We start from the raw sequence: 16240 nt of genomic DNA on the forward strand, positions 1-16240 counted from the left end.
ACTGCGAAAATTTTCTCGCTCTCAAAAGGCGGACGTTGAGCTGCATCCTAGCAGTTGCGTCACTACTAAACACGTGGGTCACCAGCAATGTGCAGTGTTATTTGATCGAGGGCGCAGCGTTACAGTCGCCCCCAGAAGCCGCAGCTCATCTCCTAGTCTCACAGCCGTCCACCAGGTGTTAGTACAAGTGTCGCCTCACTGGGCAGTGCAGATGTGTCCATTTTAGCTTGCAGACGATGACGTGTAGCAATTTATGAGCTAACGCAAGTCGAATGTTTTACCGTGTGTATCTGCTAGATACTGCCTCTCATATGGTGGAGAGGCTCACTCCTTCTTGTGTCTCGTTCTCTGCACACGAGTTGCCCCTGGCATCGATATAGCACGGGTTATCGAGTCGACATGTTTGCTTGTTACGATGACGGAAGCTGAAGAAATGTGTGTGGAACTTCACTGCATCGGCTGCTCGCCCTTCAGCGTCCCTGTGTCTTATCAGACGAAGGTGACTGTGAAATTGGCAACGAGGCAGAAGTGAACGAAGACATGCAAATGGCAACCTTCGACGTCAGCCGAAATAGCTCAGTTGGGAGAGCGTTAGACTGAAGATCTAAAGGTCCCTGGTTCGATCCCGGGTTTCGGCAGGTACTCGTTTTGATGCGACGCCAATGGAATTACTCTGCGTGTGTGATAATGCAACTACCGCTGACAACAAAAATGACTCTCTCCTGTAGCTGTTCTGGTTGTCAATTGCATGCCATAAGAGGAACTTACTAGACAACTAACACCCTTAGAAGCAAAAGAATTAAAAATATCCTACCGACTGCATTCCTTTTTCTGTGTCAGGTGGTGAAGAACGTCTTCAACGGAACCGTGAAATGAGCGAAAGCGTGGGAAACATTGCATTCGAAATGCTTGTGAATTTTCCAATTGCCCAGTGAGTGTCGACAAAACACGTAAATTCTCTGCTCCAACGTATGAGACGTAACAACTGGTACAATTTGTTGTTGCATCGTGTGTCAGCAGTCTTCGATAGTGTGTTACGGGCTTAGCGCGATAAGTTTGTAGACAGCATTTAGGCGACGTTTTATTAGTAACGGCCCCATGCAGCGATTGCACAACAGTAAAGGACATGAGTCAATGTATAGTTGTGCATCGTGGGAGGTTTTGCAGCCTTGTGTGAGCCCGGATAGCTCAGTCGGTAGAGCATTAGGCTTTTAACCTAAGGGTCCAGGGTTCAAGTCCCTGTCCGGGCGGAAATTTTAATACTTTGGTAGCGATTCGTCTGGTAGCGGTGGAAACGCTACGGAAAATAATGCAGCTACGCCGTTTTCTGACACCACAGTGTTTTAAACGGTAGCAGTTGCATGTGTCGAGAGAACACCGCGCTAACGGCAGTCGTGGCCGAGTGGTTAAGGCGTCTGACTCGAAATCAGATTCCCTCTGGGAGCGTAGGTTCGAATCCTACCGGCTGCGTGCGATTTTGCGTAAAGAGGAGCAAACGTTTTCGCACACATGTGACATGCGTGGGCGAATGCGGGTGCAACCAGTGATGCCATTCTCAACAAGACGAAAATTTACGTTTTAAGAATACTGAGTTTTCGCGACGACAGCTACTTACTGTGCCTTTCGGTTCACCTCGCACTGACGCTGGGACTGCAGAAAGCCGTCGCTGAGATGGTGAGTACACAGATGTGCTCGAAAGTGTTGGACAGAGCGGACATTTCATTTTCTTTTTAAGAATCGCAATTTCAATCATTCGAGTGCGGCAAAAGCAGTGGTGCAGCGTTTTTTTTTTCTTTTCTTAAGATCTCGCAGCTGCTTGGAGGTATGTCCATCGTTTTAAGACGACAGAAAACTAGCGTCAGCGGTGCGTCAGTGGGAAGTCGGTGAAGTCGCCATTGGAGCCATAAGTCAGTAATTACGACATGCGAAACACTCGCACACCACGCAGCTGTACGATAATGCTCGTGCGTGGGCCCGCATAGCTGAGTCGGTAGAGCGTTAGGTTTTCAACCAAAGGGTCCTGGGCTCAAGTCCCTGTCTGGGCGAAAATTAGTACACTTTCGTAACGGCTAATGGAAACCCTACAGCAAAGAGTGAGGCCACGCCGTTTTCTGCCATCAGATTGCTTCTAAAGATGGCGGCTTCACTTGTCGGGAGTCGCTTCCGCCACCGGCAGTCGTGGCCGAGTGGTTAAGGCGTCTGACTCGAAATCAGATTCCCTCTGGGAGCGTAGGTTCGAGTCCTGCCGACTGCGAAAATTTTCTCGCTCTCAAAAGGCGGACGTTGAGCTGCATCCTAGCAGTTGCGTCACTACTAAACACGTGGGTCACCAGCAATGTGCAGTGTTATTTGATCGAGGGCGCAGCGTTACAGTCGCCCCCAGAAGCCGCAGCTCATCTCCTAGTCTCACAGCCGTCCACCAGGTGTTAGTACAAGTGTCGCCTCACTGGGCAGTGCAGATGTGTCCATTTTAGCTTGCAGACGATGACGTGTAGCAATTTATGAGCTAACGCAAGTCGAATGTTTTACCGTGTGTATCTGCTAGATACTGCCTCTCATATGGTGGAGAGGCTCACTCCTTCTTGTGTCTCGTTCTCTGCACACGAGTTGCCCCTGGCATCGATATAGCACGGGTTATCGAGTCGACATGTTTGCTTGTTACGATGACGGAAGCTGAAGAAATGTGTGTGGAACTTCACTGCATCGGCTGCTCGCCCTTCAGCGTCCCTGTGTCTTATCAGACGAAGGTGACTGTGAAATTGGCAACGAGGCAGAAGTGAACGAAGACATGCAAATGGCAACCTTCGACGTCAGCCGAAATAGCTCAGTTGGGAGAGCGTTAGACTGAAGATCTAAAGGTCCCTGGTTCGATCCCGGGTTTCGGCAGGTACTCGTTTTGATGCGACGCCAATGGAATTACTCTGCGTGTGTGATAATGCAACTACCGCTGACAACAAAAATGACTCTCTCCTGTAGCTGTTCTGGTTGTCAATTGCATGCCATAAGAGGAACTTACTAGACAACTAACACCCTTAGAAGCAAAAGAATTAAAAATATCCTACCGACTGCATTCCTTTTTCTGTGTCAGGTGGTGAAGAACGTCTTCAACGGAACCGTGAAATGAGCGAAAGCGTGGGAAACATTGCATTCGAAATGCTTGTGAATTTTCCAATTGCCCAGTGAGTGTCGACAAAACACGTAAATTCTCTGCTCCAACGTATGAGACGTAACAACTGGTACAATTTGTTGTTGCATCGTGTGTCAGCAGTCTTCGATAGTGTGTTACGGGCTTAGCGCGATAAGTTTGTAGACAGCATTTAGGCGACGTTTTATTAGTAACGGCCCCATGCAGCGATTGCACAACAGTAAAGGACATGAGTCAATGTATAGTTGTGCATCGTGGGAGGTTTTGCAGCCTTGTGTGAGCCCGGATAGCTCAGTCGGTAGAGCATTAGGCTTTTAACCTAAGGGTCCAGGGTTCAAGTCCCTGTCCGGGCGGAAATTTTAATACTTTGGTAGCGATTCGTCTGGTAGCGGTGGAAACGCTACGGAAAATAATGCAGCTACGCCGTTTTCTGACACCACAGTGTTTTAAACGGTAGCAGTTGCATGTGTCGAGAGAACACCGCGCTAACGGCAGTCGTGGCCGAGTGGTTAAGGCGTCTGACTCGAAATCAGATTCCCTCTGGGAGCGTAGGTTCGAATCCTACCGGCTGCGTGCGATTTTGCGTAAAGAGGAGCAAACGTTTTCGCACACATGTGACATGCGTGGGCGAATGCGGGTGCAACCAGTGATGCCATTCTCAACAAGACGAAAATTTACGTTTTAAGAATACTGAGTTTTCGCGACGACAGCTACTTACTGTGCCTTTCGGTTCACCTCGCACTGACGCTGGGACTGCAGAAAGCCGTCGCTGAGATGGTGAGTACACAGATGTGCTCGAAAGTGTTGGACAGAGCGGACATTTCATTTTCTTTTTAAGAATCGCAATTTCAATCATTCGAGTGCGGCAAAAGCAGTGGTGCAGCGTTTTTTTTTTCTTTTCTTAAGATCTCGCAGCTGCTTGGAGGTATGTCCATCGTTTTAAGACGACAGAAAACTAGCGTCAGCGGTGCGTCAGTGGGAAGTCGGTGAAGTCGCCATTGGAGCCATAAGTCAGTAATTACGACATGCGAAACACTCGCACACCACGCAGCTGTACGATAATGCTCGTGCGTGGGCCCGCATAGCTGAGTCGGTAGAGCGTTAGGTTTTCAACCAAAGGGTCCTGGGCTCAAGTCCCTGTCTGGGCGAAAATTAGTACACTTTCGTAACGGCTAATGGAAACCCTACAGCAAAGAGTGAGGCCACGCCGTTTTCTGCCATCAGATTGCTTCTAAAGATGGCGGCTTCACTTGTCGGGAGTCGCTTCCGCCACCGGCAGTCGTGGCCGAGTGGTTAAGGCGTCTGACTCGAAATCAGATTCCCTCTGGGAGCGTAGGTTCGAGTCCTGCCGACTGCGAAAATTTTCTCGCTCTCAAAAGGCGGACGTTGAGCTGCATCCTAGCAGTTGCGTCACTACTAAACACGTGGGTCACCAGCAATGTGCAGTGTTATTTGATCGAGGGCGCAGCGTTACAGTCGCCCCCAGAAGCCGCAGCTCATCTCCTAGTCTCACAGCCGTCCACCAGGTGTTAGTACAAGTGTCGCCTCACTGGGCAGTGCAGATGTGTCCATTTTAGCTTGCAGACGATGACGTGTAGCAATTTATGAGCTAACGCAAGTCGAATGTTTTACCGTGTGTATCTGCTAGATACTGCCTCTCATATGGTGGAGAGGCTCACTCCTTCTTGTGTCTCGTTCTCTGCACACGAGTTGCCCCTGGCATCGATATAGCACGGGTTATCGAGTCGACATGTTTGCTTGTTACGATGACGGAAGCTGAAGAAATGTGTGTGGAACTTCACTGCATCGGCTGCTCGCCCTTCAGCGTCCCTGTGTCTTATCAGACGAAGGTGACTGTGAAATTGGCAACGAGGCAGAAGTGAACGAAGACATGCAAATGGCAACCTTCGACGTCAGCCGAAATAGCTCAGTTGGGAGAGCGTTAGACTGAAGATCTAAAGGTCCCTGGTTCGATCCCGGGTTTCGGCAGGTACTCGTTTTGATGCGACGCCAATGGAATTACTCTGCGTGTGTGATAATGCAACTACCGCTGACAACAAAAATGACTCTCTCCTGTAGCTGTTCTGGTTGTCAATTGCATGCCATAAGAGGAACTTACTAGACAACTAACACCCTTAGAAGCAAAAGAATTAAAAATATCCTACCGACTGCATTCCTTTTTCTGTGTCAGGTGGTGAAGAACGTCTTCAACGGAACCGTGAAATGAGCGAAAGCGTGGGAAACATTGCATTCGAAATGCTTGTGAATTTTCCAATTGCCCAGTGAGTGTCGACAAAACACGTAAATTCTCTGCTCCAACGTATGAGACGTAACAACTGGTACAATTTGTTGTTGCATCGTGTGTCAGCAGTCTTCGATAGTGTGTTACGGGCTTAGCGCGATAAGTTTGTAGACAGCATTTAGGCGACGTTTTATTAGTAACGGCCCCATGCAGCGATTGCACAACAGTAAAGGACATGAGTCAATGTATAGTTGTGCATCGTGGGAGGTTTTGCAGCCTTGTGTGAGCCCGGATAGCTCAGTCGGTAGAGCATTAGGCTTTTAACCTAAGGGTCCAGGGTTCAAGTCCCTGTCCGGGCGGAAATTTTAATACTTTGGTAGCGATTCGTCTGGTAGCGGTGGAAACGCTACGGAAAATAATGCAGCTACGCCGTTTTCTGACACCACAGTGTTTTAAACGGTAGCAGTTGCATGTGTCGAGAGAACACCGCGCTAACGGCAGTCGTGGCCGAGTGGTTAAGGCGTCTGACTCGAAATCAGATTCCCTCTGGGAGCGTAGGTTCGAATCCTACCGGCTGCGTGCGATTTTGCGTAAAGAGGAGCAAACGTTTTCGCACACATGTGACATGCGTGGGCGAATGCGGGTGCAACCAGTGATGCCATTCTCAACAAGACGAAAATTTACGTTTTAAGAATACTGAGTTTTCGCGACGACAGCTACTTACTGTGCCTTTCGGTTCACCTCGCACTGACGCTGGGACTGCAGAAAGCCGTCGCTGAGATGGTGAGTACACAGATGTGCTCGAAAGTGTTGGACAGAGCGGACATTTCATTTTCTTTTTAAGAATCGCAATTTCAATCATTCGAGTGCGGCAAAAGCAGTGGTGCAGCGTTTTTTTTTTCTTTTCTTAAGATCTCGCAGCTGCTTGGAGGTATGTCCATCGTTTTAAGACGACAGAAAACTAGCGTCAGCGGTGCGTCAGTGGGAAGTCGGTGAAGTCGCCATTGGAGCCATAAGTCAGTAATTACGACATGCGAAACACTCGCACACCACGCAGCTGTACGATAATGCTCGTGCGTGGGCCCGCATAGCTGAGTCGGTAGAGCGTTAGGTTTTCAACCAAAGGGTCCTGGGCTCAAGTCCCTGTCTGGGCGAAAATTAGTACACTTTCGTAACGGCTAATGGAAACCCTACAGCAAAGAGTGAGGCCACGCCGTTTTCTGCCATCAGATTGCTTCTAAAGATGGCGGCTTCACTTGTCGGGAGTCGCTTCCGCCACCGGCAGTCGTGGCCGAGTGGTTAAGGCGTCTGACTTGAAATCAGATTCCCTCTGGGAGCGTAGGTTCGAGTCCTGCCGACTGCGAAAATTTTCTCGCTCTCAAAAGGCGGACGTTGAGCTGCATCCTAGCAGTTGCGTCACTACTAAACACGTGGGTCACCAGCAATGTGCAGTGTTATTTGATCGAGGGCGCAGCGTTACAGTCGCCCCCAGAAGCCGCAGCTCATCTCCTAGTCTCACAGCCGTCCACCAGGTGTTAGTACAAGTGTCGCCTCACTGGGCAGTGCAGATGTGTCCATTTTAGCTTGCAGACGATGACGTGTAGCAATTTATGAGCTAACGCAAGTCGAATGTTTTACCGTGTGTATCTGCTAGATACTGCCTCTCATATGGTGGAGAGGCTCACTCCTTCTTGTGTCTCGTTCTCTGCACACGAGTTGCCCCTGGCATCGATATAGCACGGGTTATCGAGTCGACATGTTTGCTTGTTACGATGACGGAAGCTGAAGAAATGTGTGTGGAACTTCACTGCATCGGCTGCTCGCCCTTCAGCGTCCCTGTGTCTTATCAGACGAAGGTGACTGTGAAATTGGCAACGAGGCAGAAGTGAACGAAGACATGCAAATGGCAACCTTCGACGTCAGCCGAAATAGCTCAGTTGGGAGAGCGTTAGACTGAAGATCTAAAGGTCCCTGGTTCGATCCCGGGTTTCGGCAGGTACTCGTTTTGATGCGACGCCAATGGAATTACTCTGCGTGTGTGATAATGCAACTACCGCTGACAACAAAAATGACTCTCTCCTGTAGCTGTTCTGGTTGTCAATTGCATGCCATAAGAGGAACTTACTAGACAACTAACACCCTTAGAAGCAAAAGAATTAAAAATATCCTACCGACTGCATTCCTTTTTCTGTGTCAGGTGGTGAAGAACGTCTTCAACGGAACCGTGAAATGAGCGAAAGCGTGGGAAACATTGCATTCGAAATGCTTGTGAATTTTCCAATTGCCCAGTGAGTGTCGACAAAACACGTAAATTCTCTGCTCCAACGTATGAGACGTAACAACTGGTACAATTTGTTGTTGCATCGTGTGTCAGCAGTCTTCGATAGTGTGTTACGGGCTTAGCGCGATAAGTTTGTAGACAGCATTTAGGCGACGTTTTATTAGTAACGGCCCCATGCAGCGATTGCACAACAGTAAAGGACATGAGTCAATGTATAGTTGTGCATCGTGGGAGGTTTTGCAGCCTTGTGTGAGCCCGGATAGCTCAGTCGGTAGAGCATTAGGCTTTTAACCTAAGGGTCCAGGGTTCAAGTCCCTGTCCGGGCGGAAATTTTAATACTTTGGTAGCGATTCGTCTGGTAGCGGTGGAAACGCTACGGAAAATAATGCAGCTACGCCGTTTTCTGACACCACAGTGTTTTAAACGGTAGCAGTTGCATGTGTCGAGAGAACACCGCGCTAACGGCAGTCGTGGCCGAGTGGTTAAGGCGTCTGACTCGAAATCAGATTCCCTCTGGGAGCGTAGGTTCGAATCCTACCGGCTGCGTGCGATTTTGCGTAAAGAGGAGCAAACGTTTTCGCACACATGTGACATGCGTGGGCGAATGCGGGTGCAACCAGTGATGCCATTCTCAACAAGACGAAAATTTACGTTTTAAGAATACTGAGTTTTCGCGACGACAGCTACTTACTGTGCCTTTCGGTTCACCTCGCACTGACGCTGGGACTGCAGAAAGCCGTCGCTGAGATGGTGAGTACACAGATGTGCTCGAAAGTGTTGGACAGAGCGGACATTTCATTTTCTTTTTAAGAATCGCAATTTCAATCATTCGAGTGCGGCAAAAGCAGTGGTGCAGCGTTTTTTTTTTCTTTTCTTAAGATCTCGCAGCTGCTTGGAGGTATGTCCATCGTTTTAAGACGACAGAAAACTAGCGTCAGCGGTGCGTCAGTGGGAAGTCGGTGAAGTCGCCATTGGAGCCATAAGTCAGTAATTACGACATGCGAAACACTCGCACACCACGCAGCTGTACGATAATGCTCGTGCGTGGGCCCGCATAGCTGAGTCGGTAGAGCGTTAGGTTTTCAACCAAAGGGTCCTGGGCTCAAGTCCCTGTCTGGGCGAAAATTAGTACACTTTCGTAACGGCTAATGGAAACCCTACAGCAAAGAGTGAGGCCACGCCGTTTTCTGCCATCAGATTGCTTCTAAAGATGGCGGCTTCACTTGTCGGGAGTCGCTTCCGCCACCGGCAGTCGTGGCCGAGTGGTTAAGGCGTCTGACTCGAAATCAGATTCCCTCTGGGAGCGTAGGTTCGAGTCCTGCCGACTGCGAAAATTTTCTCGCTCTCAAAAGGCGGACGTTGAGCTGCATCCTAGCAGTTGCGTCACTACTAAACACGTGGGTCACCAGCAATGTGCAGTGTTATTTGATCGAGGGCGCAGCGTTACAGTCGCCCCCAGAAGCCGCAGCTCATCTCCTAGTCTCACAGCCGTCCACCAGGTGTTAGTACAAGTGTCGCCTCACTGGGCAGTGCAGATGTGTCCATTTTAGCTTGCAGACGATGACGTGTAGCAATTTATGAGCTAACGCAAGTCGAATGTTTTACCGTGTGTATCTGCTAGATACTGCCTCTCATATGGTGGAGAGGCTCACTCCTTCTTGTGTCTCGTTCTCTGCACACGAGTTGCCCCTGGCATCGATATAGCACGGGTTATCGAGTCGACATGTTTGCTTGTTACGATGACGGAAGCTGAAGAAATGTGTGTGGAACTTCACTGCATCGGCTGCTCGCCCTTCAGCGTCCCTGTGTCTTATCAGACGAAGGTGACTGTGAAATTGGCAACGAGGCAGAAGTGAACGAAGACATGCAAATGGCAACCTTCGACGTCAGCCGAAATAGCTCAGTTGGGAGAGCGTTAGACTGAAGATCTAAAGGTCCCTGGTTCGATCCCGGGTTTCGGCAGGTACTCGTTTTGATGCGACGCCAATGGAATTACTCTGCGTGTGTGATAATGCAACTACCGCTGACAACAAAAATGACTCTCTCCTGTAGCTGTTCTGGTTGTCAATTGCATGCCATAAGAGGAACTTACTAGACAACTAACACCCTTAGAAGCAAAAGAATTAAAAATATCCTACCGACTGCATTCCTTTTTCTGTGTCAGGTGGTGAAGAACGTCTTCAACGGAACCGTGAAATGAGCGAAAGCGTGGGAAACATTGCATTCGAAATGCTTGTGAATTTTCCAATTGCCCAGTGAGTGTCGACAAAACACGTAAATTCTCTGCTCCAACGTATGAGACGTAACAACTGGTACAATTTGTTGTTGCATCGTGTGTCAGCAGTCTTCGATAGTGTGTTACGGGCTTAGCGCGATAAGTTTGTAGACAGCATTTAGGCGACGTTTTATTAGTAACGGCCCCATGCAGCGATTGCACAACAGTAAAGGACATGAGTCAATGTATAGTTGTGCATCGTGGGAGGTTTTGCAGCCTTGTGTGAGCCCGGATAGCTCAGTCGGTAGAGCATTAGGCTTTTAACCTAAGGGTCCAGGGTTCAAGTCCCTGTCCGGGCGGAAATTTTAATACTTTGGTAGCGATTCGTCTGGTAGCGGTGGAAACGCTACGGAAAATAATGCAGCTACGCCGTTTTCTGACACCACAGTGTTTTAAACGGTAGCAGTTGCATGTGTCGAGAGAACACCGCGCTAACGGCAGTCGTGGCCGAGTGGTTAAGGCGTCTGACTCGAAATCAGATTCCCTCTGGGAGCGTAGGTTCGAATCCTACCGGCTGCGTGCGATTTTGCGTAAAGAGGAGCAAACGTTTTCGCACACATGTGACATGCGTGGGCGAATGCGGGTGCAACCAGTGATGCCATTCTCAACAAGACGAAAATTTACGTTTTAAGAATACTGAGTTTTCGCGACGACAGCTACTTACTGTGCCTTTCGGTTCACCTCGCACTGACGCTGGGACTGCAGAAAGCCGTCGCTGAGATGGTGAGTACACAGATGTGCTCGAAAGTGTTGGACAGAGCGGACATTTCATTTTCTTTTTAAGAATCGCAATTTCAATCATTCGAGTGCGGCAAAAGCAGTGGTGCAGCGTTTTTTTTTTCTTTTCTTAAGATCTCGCAGCTGCTTGGAGGTATGTCCATCGTTTTAAGACGACAGAAAACTAGCGTCAGCGGTGCGTCAGTGGGAAGTCGGTGAAGTCGCCATTGGAGCCATAAGTCAGTAATTACGACATGCGAAACACTCGCACACCACGCAGCTGTACGATAATGCTCGTGCGTGGGCCCGCATAGCTGAGTCGGTAGAGCGTTAGGTTTTCAACCAAAGGGTCCTGGGCTCAAGTCCCTGTCTGGGCGAAAATTAGTACACTTTCGTAACGGCTAATGGAAACCCTACAGCAAAGAGTGAGGCCACGCCGTTTTCTGCCATCAGATTGCTTCTAAAGATGGCGGCTTCACTTGTCGGGAGTCGCTTCCGCCACCGGCAGTCGTGGCCGAGTGGTTAAGGCGTCTGACTCGAAATCAGATTCCCTCTGGGAGCGTAGGTTCGAGTCCTGCCGACTGCGAAAATTTTCTCGCTCTCAAAAGGCGGACGTTGAGCTGCATCCTAGCAGTTGCGTCACTACTAAACACGTGGGTCACCAGCAATGTGCAGTGTTATTTGATCGAGGGCGCAGCGTTACAGTCGCCCCCAGAAGCCGCAGCTCATCTCCTAGTCTCACAGCCGTCCACCAGGTGTTAGTACAAGTGTCGCCTCACTGGGCAGTGCAGATGTGTCCATTTTAGCTTGCAGACGATGACGTGTAGCAATTTATGAGCTAACGCAAGTCGAATGTTTTACCGTGTGTATCTGCTAGATACTGCCTCTCATATGGTGGAGAGGCTCACTCCTTCTTGTGTCTCGTTCTCTGCACACGAGTTGCCCCTGGCATCGATATAGCACGGGTTATCGAGTCGACATGTTTGCTTGTTACGATGACGGAAGCTGAAGAAATGTGTGTGGAACTTCACTGCATCGGCTGCTCGCCCTTCAGCGTCCCTGTGTCTTATCAGACGAAGGTGACTGTGAAATTGGCAACGAGGCAGAAGTGAACGAAGACATGCAAATGGCAACCTTCGACGTCAGCCGAAATAGCTCAGTTGGGAGAGCGTTAGACTGAAGATCTAAAGGTCCCTGGTTCGATCCCGGGTTTCGGCAGGTACTCGTTTTGATGCGACGCCAATGGAATTACTCTGCGTGTGTGATAATGCAACTACCGCTGACAACAAAAATGACTCTCTCCTGTAGCTGTTCTGGTTGTCAATTGCATGCCATAAGAGGAACTTACTAGACAACTAACACCCTTAGAAGCAAAAGAATTAAAAATATCCTACCGACTGCATTCCTTTTTCTGTGTCAGGTGGTGAAGAACGTCTTCAACGGAACCGTGAAATGAGCGAAAGCGTGGGAAACATTGCATTCGAAATGCTTGTGAATTTTCCAATTGCCCAGTGAGTGTCGACAAAACACGTAAATTCTCTGCTCCAACGTATGAGACGTAACAACTGGTACAATTTGTTGTTGCATCGTGTGTCAGCAGTCTTCGATAGTGTGTTACGGGCTTAGCGCGATAAGTTTGTAGACAGCATTTAGGCGACGTTTTATTAGTAACGGCCCCATGCAGCGATTGCACAACAGTAAAGGACATGAGTCAATGTATAGTTGTGCATCGTGGGAGGTTTTGCAGCCTTGTGTGAGCCCGGATAGCTCAGTCGGTAGAGCATTAGGCTTTTAACCTAAGGGTCCAGGGTTCAAGTCCCTGTCCGGGCGGAAATTTTAATACTTTGGTAGCGATTCGTCTGGTAGCGGTGGAAACGCTACGGAAAATAATGCAGCTACGCCGTTTTCTGACACCACAGTGTTTTAAACGGTAGCAGTTGCATGTGTCGAGAGAACACCGCGCTAACGGCAGTCGTGGCCGAGTGGTTAAGGCGTCTGACTCGAAATCAGATTCCCTCTGGGAGCGTAGGTTCGAATCCTACCGGCTGCGTGCGATTTTGCGTAAAGAGGAGCAAACGTTTTCGCACACATGTGACATGCGTGGGCGAATGCGGGTGCAACCAGTGATGCCATTCTCAACAAGACGAAAATTTACGTTTTAAGAATACTGAGTTTTCGCGACGACAGCTACTTACTGTGCCTTTCGGTTCACCTCGCACTGACGCTGGGACTGCAGAAAGCCGTCGCTGAGATGGTGAGTACACAGATGTGCTCGAAAGTGTTGGACAGAGCGGACATTTCATTTTCTTTTTAAGAATCGCAATTTCAATCATTCGAGTGCGGCAAAAGCAGTGGTGCAGCGTTTTTTTTTTCTTTTCTTAAGATCTCGCAGCTGCTTGGAGGTATGTCCATCGTTTTAAGACGACAGAAAACTAGCGTCAGCGGTGCGTCAGTGGGAAGTCGGTGAAGTCGCCATTGGAGCCATAAGTCAGTAATTACGACATGCGAAACACTCGCACACCACGCAGCTGTACGATAATGCTCGTGCGTGGGCCCGCATAGCTGAGTCGGTAGAGCGTTAGGTTTTCAACCAAAGGGTCCTGGGCTCAAGTCCCTGTCTGGGCGAAAATTAGTACACTTTCGTAACGGCTAATGGAAACCCTACAGCAAAGAGTGAGGCCACGCCGTTTTCTGCCATCAGATTGCTTCTAAAGATGGCGGCTTCACTTGTCGGGAGTCGCTTCCGCCACCGGCAGTCGTGGCCGAGTGGTTAAGGCGTCTGACTTGAAATCAGATTCCCTCTGGGAGCGTAGGTTCGAGTCCTGCCGACTGCGAAAATTTTCTCGCTCTCAAAAGGCGGACGTTGAGCTGCATCCTAGCAGTTGCGTCACTACTAAACACGTGGGTCACCAGCAATGTGCAGTGTTATTTGATCGAGGGCGCAGCGTTACAGTCGCCCCCAGAAGCCGCAGCTCATCTCCTAGTCTCACAGCCGTCCACCAGGTGTTAGTACAAGTGTCGCCTCACTGGGCAGTGCAGATGTGTCCATTTTAGCTTGCAGACGATGACGTGTAGCAATTTATGAGCTAACGCAAGTCGAATGTTTTACCGTGTGTATCTGCTAGATACTGCCTCTCATATGGTGGAGAGGCTCACTCCTTCTTGTGTCTCGTTCTCTGCACACGAGTTGCCCCTGGCATCGATATAGCACGGGTTATCGAGTCGACATGTTTGCTTGTTACGATGACGGAAGCTGAAGAAATGTGTGTGGAACTTCACTGCATCGGCTGCTCGCCCTTCAGCGTCCCTGTGTCTTATCAGACGAAGGTGACTGTGAAATTGGCAACGAGGCAGAAGTGAACGAAGACATGCAAATGGCAACCTTCGACGTCAGCCGAAATAGCTCAGTTGGGAGAGCGTTAGACTGAAGATCTAAAGGTCCCTGGTTCGATCCCGGGTTTCGGCAGGTACTCGTTTTGATGCGACGCCAATGGAATTACTCTGCGTGTGTGATAATGCAACTACCGCTGACAACAAAAATGACTCTCTCCTGTAGCTGTTCTGGTTGTCAATTGCATGCCATAAGAGGAACTTACTAGACAACTAACACCCTTAGAAGCAAAAGAATTAAAAATATCCTACCGACTGCATTCCTTTTTCTGTGTCAGGTGGTGAAGAACGTCTTCAACGGAACCGTGAAATGAGCGAAAGCGTGGGAAACATTGCATTCGAAATGCTTGTGAATTTTCCAATTGCCCAGTGAGTGTCGACAAAACACGTAAATTCTCTGCTCCAACGTATGAGACGTAACAACTGGTACAATTTGTTGTTGCATCGTGTGTCAGCAGTCTTCGATAGTGTGTTACGGGCTTAGCGCGATAAGTTTGTAGACAGCATTTAGGCGACGTTTTATTAGTAACGGCCCCATGCAGCGATTGCACAACAGTAAAGGACATGAGTCAATGTATAGTTGTGCATCGTGGGAGGTTTTGCAGCCTTGTGTGAGCCCGGATAGCTCAGTCGGTAGAGCATTAGGCTTTTAACCTAAGGGTCCAGGGTTCAAGTCCCTGTCCGGGCGGAAATTTTAATACTTTGGTAGCGATTCGTCTGGTAGCGGTGGAAACGCTACGGAAAATAATGCAGCTACGCCGTTTTCTGACACCACAGTGTTTTAAACGGTAGCAGTTGCATGTGTCGAGAGAACACCGCGCTAACGGCAGTCGTGGCCGAGTGGTTAAGGCGTCTGACTCGAAATCAGATTCCCTCTGGGAGCGTAGGTTCGAATCCTACCGGCTGCGTGCGATTTTGCGTAAAGAGGAGCAAACGTTTTCGCACACATGTGACATGCGTGGGCGAATGCGGGTGCAACCAGTGATGCCATTCTCAACAAGACGAAAATTTACGTTTTAAGAATACTGAGTTTTCGCGACGACAGCTACTTACTGTGCCTTTCGGTTCACCTCGCACTGACGCTGGGACTGCAGAAAGCCGTCGCTGAGATGGTGAGTACACAGATGTGCTCGAAAGTGTTGGACAGAGCGGACATTTCATTTTCTTTTTAAGAATCGCAATTTCAATCATTCGAGTGCGGCAAAAGCAGTGGTGCAGCGTTTTTTTTTTCTTTTCTTAAGATCTCGCAGCTGCTTGGAGGTATGTCCATCGTTTTAAGACGACAGAAAACTAGCGTCAGCGGTGCGTCAGTGGGAAGTCGGTGAAGTCGCCATTGGAGCCATAAGTCAGTAATTACGACATGCGAAACACTCGCACACCACGCAGCTGTACGATAATGCTCGTGCGTGGGCCCGCATAGCTGAGTCGGTAGAGCGTTAGGTTTTCAACCAAAGGGTCCTGGGCTCAAGTCCCTGTCTGGGCGAAAATTAGTACACTTTCGTAACGGCTAATGGAAACCCTACAGCAAAGAGTGAGGCCACGCCGTTTTCTGCCATCAGATTGCTTCTAAAGATGGCGGCTTCACTTGTCGGGAGTCGCTTCCGCCACCGGCAGTCGTGGCCGAGTGGTTAAGGCGTCTGACTCGAAATCAGATTCCCTCTGGGAGCGTAGGTTCGAGTCCTGCCGACTGCGAAAATTTTCTCGCTCTCAAAAGGCGGACGTTGAGCTGCATCCTAGCAGTTGCGTCACTACTAAACACGTGGGTCACCAGCAATGTGCAGTGTTATTTGATCGAGGGCGCAGCGTTACAGTCGCCCCCAGAAGCCGCAGCTCATCTCCTAGTCTCACAGCCGTCCACCAGGTGTTAGTACAAGTGTCGCCTCACTGGGCAGTGCAGATGTGTCCATTTTAGCTTGCAGACGATGACGTGTAGCAATTTATGAGCTAACGCAAGTCGAATGTTTTACCGTGTGTATCTGCTAGATACTGCCTCTCATATGGTGGAGAGGCTCACTCCTTCTTGTGTCTCGTTCTCTGCACACGAGTTGCCCCTGGCATCGATATAGCACGGGTTATCGAGTCGACATGTTTGCTTGTTACGATGACGGAAGCTGAAGAAATGTGTGTGGAACTTCACTGCATCGGCTGCTCGCCCTTCAGCGTCCCTGTGTCTTATCAGACGAAGGTGAC

At 49.3% G+C, this 16240-nt stretch overlaps 28 non-coding genes across 28 annotated transcripts; all 28 read left to right on the top strand.

Annotated features, from left to right (window-relative positions):
- The first annotated feature begins 565 nt into the window (after positions 1 to 565).
- On the top strand, positions 566 to 638 carry Trnaf-gaa (transfer RNA phenylalanine (anticodon GAA)). Its single transcript has one exon. It is a non-coding gene; the product is annotated as a tRNA-Phe (tRNA).
- Positions 639 to 1177: 539 nt separating this feature from the next.
- Positions 1178 to 1250, top strand: Trnak-uuu (transfer RNA lysine (anticodon UUU)). The gene has a single exon. It is a non-coding gene; the product is annotated as a tRNA-Lys (tRNA).
- Positions 1251 to 1388: 138 nt separating this feature from the next.
- Trnas-cga (transfer RNA serine (anticodon CGA)) lies at positions 1389 to 1470 on the top strand. The gene has a single exon. It is a non-coding gene; the product is annotated as a tRNA-Ser (tRNA).
- Positions 1471 to 2172: 702 nt separating this feature from the next.
- Positions 2173 to 2254, top strand: Trnas-cga (transfer RNA serine (anticodon CGA)). Its single transcript has one exon. It is a non-coding gene; the product is annotated as a tRNA-Ser (tRNA).
- A 559-nt stretch (positions 2255 to 2813) lies between these two features.
- Trnaf-gaa (transfer RNA phenylalanine (anticodon GAA)) lies at positions 2814 to 2886 on the top strand. The gene has a single exon. It is a non-coding gene; the product is annotated as a tRNA-Phe (tRNA).
- A 539-nt stretch (positions 2887 to 3425) lies between these two features.
- On the top strand, positions 3426 to 3498 carry Trnak-uuu (transfer RNA lysine (anticodon UUU)). The gene has a single exon. It is a non-coding gene; the product is annotated as a tRNA-Lys (tRNA).
- A 138-nt stretch (positions 3499 to 3636) lies between these two features.
- On the top strand, positions 3637 to 3718 carry Trnas-cga (transfer RNA serine (anticodon CGA)). Its single transcript has one exon. It is a non-coding gene; the product is annotated as a tRNA-Ser (tRNA).
- Positions 3719 to 4420: 702 nt separating this feature from the next.
- Positions 4421 to 4502, top strand: Trnas-cga (transfer RNA serine (anticodon CGA)). Its single transcript has one exon. It is a non-coding gene; the product is annotated as a tRNA-Ser (tRNA).
- Positions 4503 to 5061: 559 nt separating this feature from the next.
- Trnaf-gaa (transfer RNA phenylalanine (anticodon GAA)) lies at positions 5062 to 5134 on the top strand. Its single transcript has one exon. It is a non-coding gene; the product is annotated as a tRNA-Phe (tRNA).
- Positions 5135 to 5673: 539 nt separating this feature from the next.
- On the top strand, positions 5674 to 5746 carry Trnak-uuu (transfer RNA lysine (anticodon UUU)). The gene has a single exon. It is a non-coding gene; the product is annotated as a tRNA-Lys (tRNA).
- A 138-nt stretch (positions 5747 to 5884) lies between these two features.
- Trnas-cga (transfer RNA serine (anticodon CGA)) lies at positions 5885 to 5966 on the top strand. Its single transcript has one exon. It is a non-coding gene; the product is annotated as a tRNA-Ser (tRNA).
- A 702-nt stretch (positions 5967 to 6668) lies between these two features.
- Trnas-uga (transfer RNA serine (anticodon UGA)) lies at positions 6669 to 6750 on the top strand. The gene has a single exon. It is a non-coding gene; the product is annotated as a tRNA-Ser (tRNA).
- Positions 6751 to 7309: 559 nt separating this feature from the next.
- Positions 7310 to 7382, top strand: Trnaf-gaa (transfer RNA phenylalanine (anticodon GAA)). Its single transcript has one exon. It is a non-coding gene; the product is annotated as a tRNA-Phe (tRNA).
- Positions 7383 to 7921: 539 nt separating this feature from the next.
- Positions 7922 to 7994, top strand: Trnak-uuu (transfer RNA lysine (anticodon UUU)). Its single transcript has one exon. It is a non-coding gene; the product is annotated as a tRNA-Lys (tRNA).
- Positions 7995 to 8132: 138 nt separating this feature from the next.
- Trnas-cga (transfer RNA serine (anticodon CGA)) lies at positions 8133 to 8214 on the top strand. Its single transcript has one exon. It is a non-coding gene; the product is annotated as a tRNA-Ser (tRNA).
- Positions 8215 to 8916: 702 nt separating this feature from the next.
- On the top strand, positions 8917 to 8998 carry Trnas-cga (transfer RNA serine (anticodon CGA)). The gene has a single exon. It is a non-coding gene; the product is annotated as a tRNA-Ser (tRNA).
- A 559-nt stretch (positions 8999 to 9557) lies between these two features.
- Trnaf-gaa (transfer RNA phenylalanine (anticodon GAA)) lies at positions 9558 to 9630 on the top strand. Its single transcript has one exon. It is a non-coding gene; the product is annotated as a tRNA-Phe (tRNA).
- Positions 9631 to 10169: 539 nt separating this feature from the next.
- On the top strand, positions 10170 to 10242 carry Trnak-uuu (transfer RNA lysine (anticodon UUU)). Its single transcript has one exon. It is a non-coding gene; the product is annotated as a tRNA-Lys (tRNA).
- Positions 10243 to 10380: 138 nt separating this feature from the next.
- On the top strand, positions 10381 to 10462 carry Trnas-cga (transfer RNA serine (anticodon CGA)). The gene has a single exon. It is a non-coding gene; the product is annotated as a tRNA-Ser (tRNA).
- Positions 10463 to 11164: 702 nt separating this feature from the next.
- Positions 11165 to 11246, top strand: Trnas-cga (transfer RNA serine (anticodon CGA)). The gene has a single exon. It is a non-coding gene; the product is annotated as a tRNA-Ser (tRNA).
- A 559-nt stretch (positions 11247 to 11805) lies between these two features.
- Positions 11806 to 11878, top strand: Trnaf-gaa (transfer RNA phenylalanine (anticodon GAA)). The gene has a single exon. It is a non-coding gene; the product is annotated as a tRNA-Phe (tRNA).
- A 539-nt stretch (positions 11879 to 12417) lies between these two features.
- On the top strand, positions 12418 to 12490 carry Trnak-uuu (transfer RNA lysine (anticodon UUU)). Its single transcript has one exon. It is a non-coding gene; the product is annotated as a tRNA-Lys (tRNA).
- A 138-nt stretch (positions 12491 to 12628) lies between these two features.
- Trnas-cga (transfer RNA serine (anticodon CGA)) lies at positions 12629 to 12710 on the top strand. Its single transcript has one exon. It is a non-coding gene; the product is annotated as a tRNA-Ser (tRNA).
- A 702-nt stretch (positions 12711 to 13412) lies between these two features.
- On the top strand, positions 13413 to 13494 carry Trnas-uga (transfer RNA serine (anticodon UGA)). Its single transcript has one exon. It is a non-coding gene; the product is annotated as a tRNA-Ser (tRNA).
- Positions 13495 to 14053: 559 nt separating this feature from the next.
- On the top strand, positions 14054 to 14126 carry Trnaf-gaa (transfer RNA phenylalanine (anticodon GAA)). The gene has a single exon. It is a non-coding gene; the product is annotated as a tRNA-Phe (tRNA).
- A 539-nt stretch (positions 14127 to 14665) lies between these two features.
- Trnak-uuu (transfer RNA lysine (anticodon UUU)) lies at positions 14666 to 14738 on the top strand. Its single transcript has one exon. It is a non-coding gene; the product is annotated as a tRNA-Lys (tRNA).
- A 138-nt stretch (positions 14739 to 14876) lies between these two features.
- Trnas-cga (transfer RNA serine (anticodon CGA)) lies at positions 14877 to 14958 on the top strand. The gene has a single exon. It is a non-coding gene; the product is annotated as a tRNA-Ser (tRNA).
- A 702-nt stretch (positions 14959 to 15660) lies between these two features.
- On the top strand, positions 15661 to 15742 carry Trnas-cga (transfer RNA serine (anticodon CGA)). Its single transcript has one exon. It is a non-coding gene; the product is annotated as a tRNA-Ser (tRNA).
- The last annotated feature ends 498 nt before the right edge of the window (positions 15743 to 16240 follow it).

The sequence above is a fragment of the Schistocerca cancellata genome, unplaced genomic scaffold, assembly GCF_023864275.1.
Source record: "Schistocerca cancellata isolate TAMUIC-IGC-003103 unplaced genomic scaffold, iqSchCanc2.1 HiC_scaffold_586, whole genome shotgun sequence".
Taxonomy (NCBI): domain Eukaryota; kingdom Metazoa; phylum Arthropoda; class Insecta; order Orthoptera; family Acrididae; genus Schistocerca; species Schistocerca cancellata.